Consider the following 6,000-nt stretch of genomic DNA (forward strand, 5'->3'; position numbering starts at 1 on the left):
ATTTTCTTTCATCTCTCTTTGATAGCTTATGAAAATTTGTTTGCCCAGAGTTTTTAACCTTCCACCTTCTGGCTGTGTGTAAAGGAAAATGCACACAAACCCATCAAAACTAAGGTGGGTTGTTCCTGGACTGCCAAGAGAAATCAAACTCGGTAGACAGTAGGTGTGAAACTTAGGAACTGTGGTGGATAATGGGGCTTGTGTCTGTCTTCAATAGCAAACTCCATTTTGAAGGGGAATTTTCAGCTGTTTTCATTGAAATCTCCTCTCGGGTTTTGCTAACCTTCCAAAGGGTGGTAATAAAATGCAACTGACTGGGACAGATGTCTTTTCATAGAGGTTTTTCACCATCTCTATGATGATCTCTGCTCTTAAATCATGCGCACCTGTGGTGTGCATTGGGTGCAGTGTAACAGAAGCTCAGATTGTAGGAGTGGGGCTTGTAGCCACTTGTTCCTGGATTGAGATCCAGAAACTATGCTGTGGTTTCCTAGCCTTGTATCACCAGCATAGAGCCACTGCTGCATCTTACAACTGCTTTCTCCACTCACCTTTCTGTCAACAGGGACAGGGGTGTCAGCTTGGCTTTGTTCAGCACATTTCTAAGGTTTGCTGTTATTTCAGCCTTAGTGCAAAGAGAAATGTAACCTATTTAGGTTATCCTAAATCCTTTTTTCTCTCAGAAAAATCATAATTTTTAAGTATGTCTCTATTTGTCAAGCCAGAATTGCTTTGAGAACAGCCTAACTCAGATTTCAAACAGCAGTGTTTGGTTTTACTGTAGATGTCAGCAGACAACAGATGACTGGTCAACAGATGACCGGTTTCTCATGAGTTACGGAACAGTGGCACTCTGCAGGGAGTCAACATTTGCAAGCTCAGGATCACACAACAGAGAGATGTGGACTTTTAAAATGGATACAGTTGTCAAAGCCTGTGACGTTCTTGTGAGCCATGCTGTGTGCTCAGTTCTCAGGTGCAGATAGGAGCTGTTGGGAAGGAAGGAGGGGCCTGTATGGTAATTGCCTGCAGGAAGTAGCAATGTGATCCAAGGCCATTTCTAACAAAAACCCATGTGAAGTGGAAAAAAATTGCAACCAGTAACAAAGGAAACATCTCAGAGATGGAGTCATGGAGGCCCAAGCATGGACGTTTATAGGCAGGTCAAGACTCAAAAGGAAAACAGAGAATTGAGAGTTTTTAATCATCCATGATAAGGCAGGTCATCACCAAAACTGCAGAATTGTGACAACGTCCTTTAACTCAATCATGGCAGGATTAATTTGAAATAACCTTTGAGGTAAAACAAGCCCAAGCAAAGGCAAGGCCTGCATGGAAACCAGCAGAGCCACTGGGTTGCACAAAGCTTGGCTGGCTGCCTCACTCTGTGAAATACGCAGATTGCTAACTCTACAGAAATGTGTGTACAGAAGTGGCAGAGATACACCATGATGGACATGTAACAATACAGATCACACAAAGCATCAATTATTCCATCTTTCTCTTCTCCTCCCTTCTCCTCCTGTTCCCTTCAATATATAAAAATAGAGTAATCCAGGAGAGTGATAAAGAGTTGTAGAGCTCTCTCTTTCTGCTTACAAGCATGCATCTCTGTGTGATCTGCTGGTAGATGTGATCAGGAGTAAACAGCCTTGGCTGGAGTGTGCCGTCTTGTGACCAGGTGGTTTTATTGTGTTTTCAGGTTATATGGCAAGTTAGACCAAGACCTCCCTTTTTGTAATTCCTAATAATAGCCAGCTTCCTAAATTTCCTATCAAATATATGTTGTTGTTGTCATGTTCTATGTAAAGAGAGAAAAGCTTTGGAGCTAAGACTCTTATCAAAAGCAGGAACAAAGCTGGTTTGACTTGTAACATCACAGCACTCCCTACCAAGTGGTGAGTTTCTCAGAAAGAGCAGTGAGGAAATGGGCTGCCCAGGGAAGTGGTAAAGTCACCATCTCTGGAGGTGTTCAAGAAAAGTGGAGATGTGGCACTGAGAGACATGGTCTAGTGGTAGGGTGGTGATGGGTTGATGGTTGGACTAGACAAGCTTTGTGATCTTTCTAACCTTAATGGTTCTATGGAAGTGCAGCTTTTGTTTCTCAAAGCCTGTTTGTATTTCTCTCCCTCCTGTCCACTTTGCTGAGTGCTCAAACCCTCATCTTGCCATGTTTTGTCACCTGCTGCCACCGTGAGCATCTGCAGCACTGTGCTGAAGCCCCTCTGTGCTTTACACGGCCCAAGGCATCACGAGTTAGTCTTGAGCAAAGCCATGCCAGTTTGTGTCCCTTTGTTAGTGGTATTCAGTGCTGCCATGCAGGTATTTCCACAGCTGTGAGTTATTCAACATAGACTCCTACTGAAGTAGAGAATAGGCTGCAAATAACCCACCAGGGAACAATTTCTTAAGTGCTAGTCATCCAGCAAATTCCTTTATTCTCAGTTTTTATAGCAGGATTATCCGATGTAGAGGATATGTCCAGGTTATAATGTATTTGATTATTTATTGCAGTATCTTGTGGAGCGAACTCCATTTTAAAGCAGACAGGGATTATTGGAACTAGACAGATGTGATGTTAATTTCCAAAACTAACCTCATTTTCTGTGCAGCCTGTGCTATTGCTTACACTCTTGAGAATATCACTTTTCTGGTAATTTTTCAAACCCCCAATTGTTTTCCTACTAAGCCTGCTTCAGCCTGTAATTTCTGTTTCCTGTATCTCTTCTTCATGAATATTCCTATTTCATTGTAAAACACTTCCCTCCCTGTAACACCAAATTAATTTCTTCTTATGGAGGAGGGAGGAAGCTCTTTTTTTCTCCCATTCTTCACTCTCCTTTGAGATATGTTTTTAGTTCTAGAAAAATCCCTAAATCAAGTGTTACCTGGTTTAAATCTCTCATTAAAACACCTTGCACACCACTGAATGGGAAGTCCCTGTTCTTCCCTTCCTCCTGGAGTTTCATGCCTCGTTTCTGTGTGTGTGATGCATTTCTGAGCATGTCCTGTGGCGGTCTGGAAAGTGGTAGATTGTCTATTTTACTGATTGATTTATTTTGGTACATGGAAATGCCTGGTATTCTGAGCTCCCGCAGTGGCTGCTTAATTTATTCCCAGAGCAAGCCCTTGCTAGGCATGTCAGAAGCACAATCCTGCCTGTTCTTTCCAATCCAAGGGACTTGCTGTCTCTTTGTTGGTATGGTTGTTACTCTCTCCCTCCTCACCCCCAGTGGCAGCAAACACCAGGAGTTCTCCTTTGGCCATTCGAACTGCCCAAGGATCTCTATCAAGGAGCCCTATTTCTCATAGCACATGGAGATGAGCAACATCTCTGCATTCAGCTTCCCACTTGCATGGAAACAACCTGTTTTCTGGGACTTCTGCCTGCACATTTCAGAGAAGTCCACTTGCATGAGACTAGAGCCAGTGCCACCGTGCGACATGCTCAGCAGGACACACCAGTTAGTGAAACCTCAGCAGATGCTCTGTCCCCCCATCTGCAGCTCAGCCTGCTTCTTTCCTCTGTATGATGGAGAGACATGTTTTGGATTGTATATTCATGAGGCTACTCCATACTGAGCTTATGCATTAAAGAGCATTGCCTACAACTAAGGTCTTTTTTTTAATAAATCCCATGCATTTATGGAGGTGCATGGGTGTGGTTTCCAAATGCTGTGTGCAGTTTTTATTTGTATGACTTCCATCAATTTTTTTTTTCCCTCTATAGAAACTTCATAAATCTTCCAAGTGCCGCTTAACAGTGCTAGGATTTTATTCTTATCATCCCTCTTTTTTTTTTCTTTTTTTTTCTTTCTTTTTTTTTTTTTTTTGCATACTGTTCAACCAGCAATACTCAGGGCTTTTCTTAATGCCTTCCATCTCCTCTGCACTGCTGGGAAGAGGCCAGCCATCAGCAAGCAGCAAGTAAATAGACAGCATGCATTTAGTGCAGTGACGGGCACATATGTTTTTAGTGAAGAGTTTATTTGCCAGAAGAAAAGTAGTTTAAGAATTCAGGTCAACTTTTGGTGAATCACTTTGAACTAATAAATATAAGAGGTGAGGACAGAAAGATTTCACAAGTGCAGAAGTTCATATCAATTTTTATGAAACAAATCAGCTCTTTTTAGTAGAACTAGTCTGCTCCTGTTGCCAACAGCAAACGAAAGTAGGAAGGGGACTCTCTCACCCCAAACCAATATCAAAGCCAGAGATATGAAATTCTTTCCCTTTAGCACCCATCTTCCCCACTGCTTACCCTATCTCTCTCGTGCCATGTAGATGAGCCCATCCATTACAGACTTTCACAACGCTCAGTCCCTCCTACCTTGTGCCCAGGATCTAGCAGAGCCATTATGCATTCAAGGCCAGGCTGGATGTGGCTCTGGGCAGCCTAGTTTAGTGGTTGGCCACGCCGCACATAGCAAGGGGTTGAAAGTAGATGATCTTTGAGGTCCTTTTCAACCCAGACTATTCTATGATTCATCCCACACTTCTTTTTCTAAAACTCTGCCTGAAGTGCTCCTTATCCAAACCCACCTAGAGCTGCCCAATCTCAGGCACCTCCACAGAAATTCCTAACCCCTCCTCATTTCAGACGCCAACCTCAGAGCAGGTAATTGGCTCTTCCCTGTTGGCTGCTTGTGGTGGTTTCCCACAGATTGGCTGCGGAATTCCACAACACTGCTTTCTCATTCCCCCTGATCAGAAGGAGAGGAGGAAAAATGTGATGAAAAAGGCTTATGGGCTTAGATGTGGTCAGATGGACTCACCGATTTTATCATCACAGGCAAAACATACTCAGCATGAGAGTGATTAATTCATAGCCAACTACTAAAAGTCTAGAACGGTGAGAACTAAAAGCAAACTAAAAGCTCCTTCTACCATCCTTTCCATCCATTTTCTTCTGCCTTCTCTCCCTGAGCAGCACAGGAGCACAGGCAATGGGCACTGCAGTCAGTCCATGAAACATCTCTGCTGCTCCTCCATGCTCATAGAATCATGGAATGTCTTGTGTTGGAAGGGACCACAAAGATCATCTAGTTCCAAGCTCCCTGTGATGAGCAGGGTTGCCAGCCACTATATCAGACCACCCAGGAACCCACAGAGCCATACAGCCTGGCCTTGAATGCCACCACTCCATCCCTATTCCATATGGGGTCCTTTTTGGAGCAGCTGAACTGGCTTTCTCTAACACAGGCAGCTTCTGGGCCCTGCTTGCAGAGGCCACCCCTGAAGTACCCTGGATGCCAATGCTTTTCCATGCAAACTCAATAAACTGCTGCAGCCTACCATACCCATCCACTGCCTTCCAAAAAAAGCATCTGACTTTGCTCCAGTAGTGAGTGAAAGACCCCAGGGAGCTGCTGCTACAAACACCAAAGGTAGAGTTCAATCCGGACAGGACTCCGAGTGCAGGGAAAGAGAAATGGCATGAGGGAAAACCTCATGTCCGTAAACTGTGTTTCAGGTTTGATTCACAATAAGTTGAAATATAATTTATATTTTGGAAAAGAAAAAAAAAAAAAAAAAAAAAAAAAGCTCTTAACACTGAAGTTGTAAAAGAGCTGGATTCAGTCCTTAGTCTGTATATAATGCAAGGGTTGCACTGGGGGGAGAGTGATCTCATCTTCTCCTGTTGTGAGGTAAAGATGATTCCAATTCCACTAGGGCCAAAAGAGAGTGTATGGCTCCAGGAGATGTTGACATCCTCCACAGAAAATCAGTGCATGCCTCTGCCCCACATAAGTCACAGGGAGCATTCAAGATCCAGTTTCATACCACATAGAAAATACTATTATCCTCTTGCCTTTTCAGGTGTCATTGGGAGCACTCTCCCTTCATCTACTGTCTCCTGACAATCTTAAATTTGGCTTTTATTAAAATAAATAAAGAAGCAAGTCTCTGTGAATTGAATATGTTTCTTTCAAGCATTCCTTGAAACTCTGGTCAAAAGTAAAACTCAAAAATCTATTACTAAATTTAATATATATATAT

Source organism: Lagopus leucura, unplaced genomic scaffold (assembly GCF_019238085.1).
Source record: "Lagopus leucura isolate 7727_CA_CO unplaced genomic scaffold, USGS_WTPT01 Super-Scaffold_100004, whole genome shotgun sequence".
NCBI classification, from domain to species: Eukaryota; Metazoa; Chordata; class Aves; order Galliformes; family Phasianidae; genus Lagopus; species Lagopus leucura.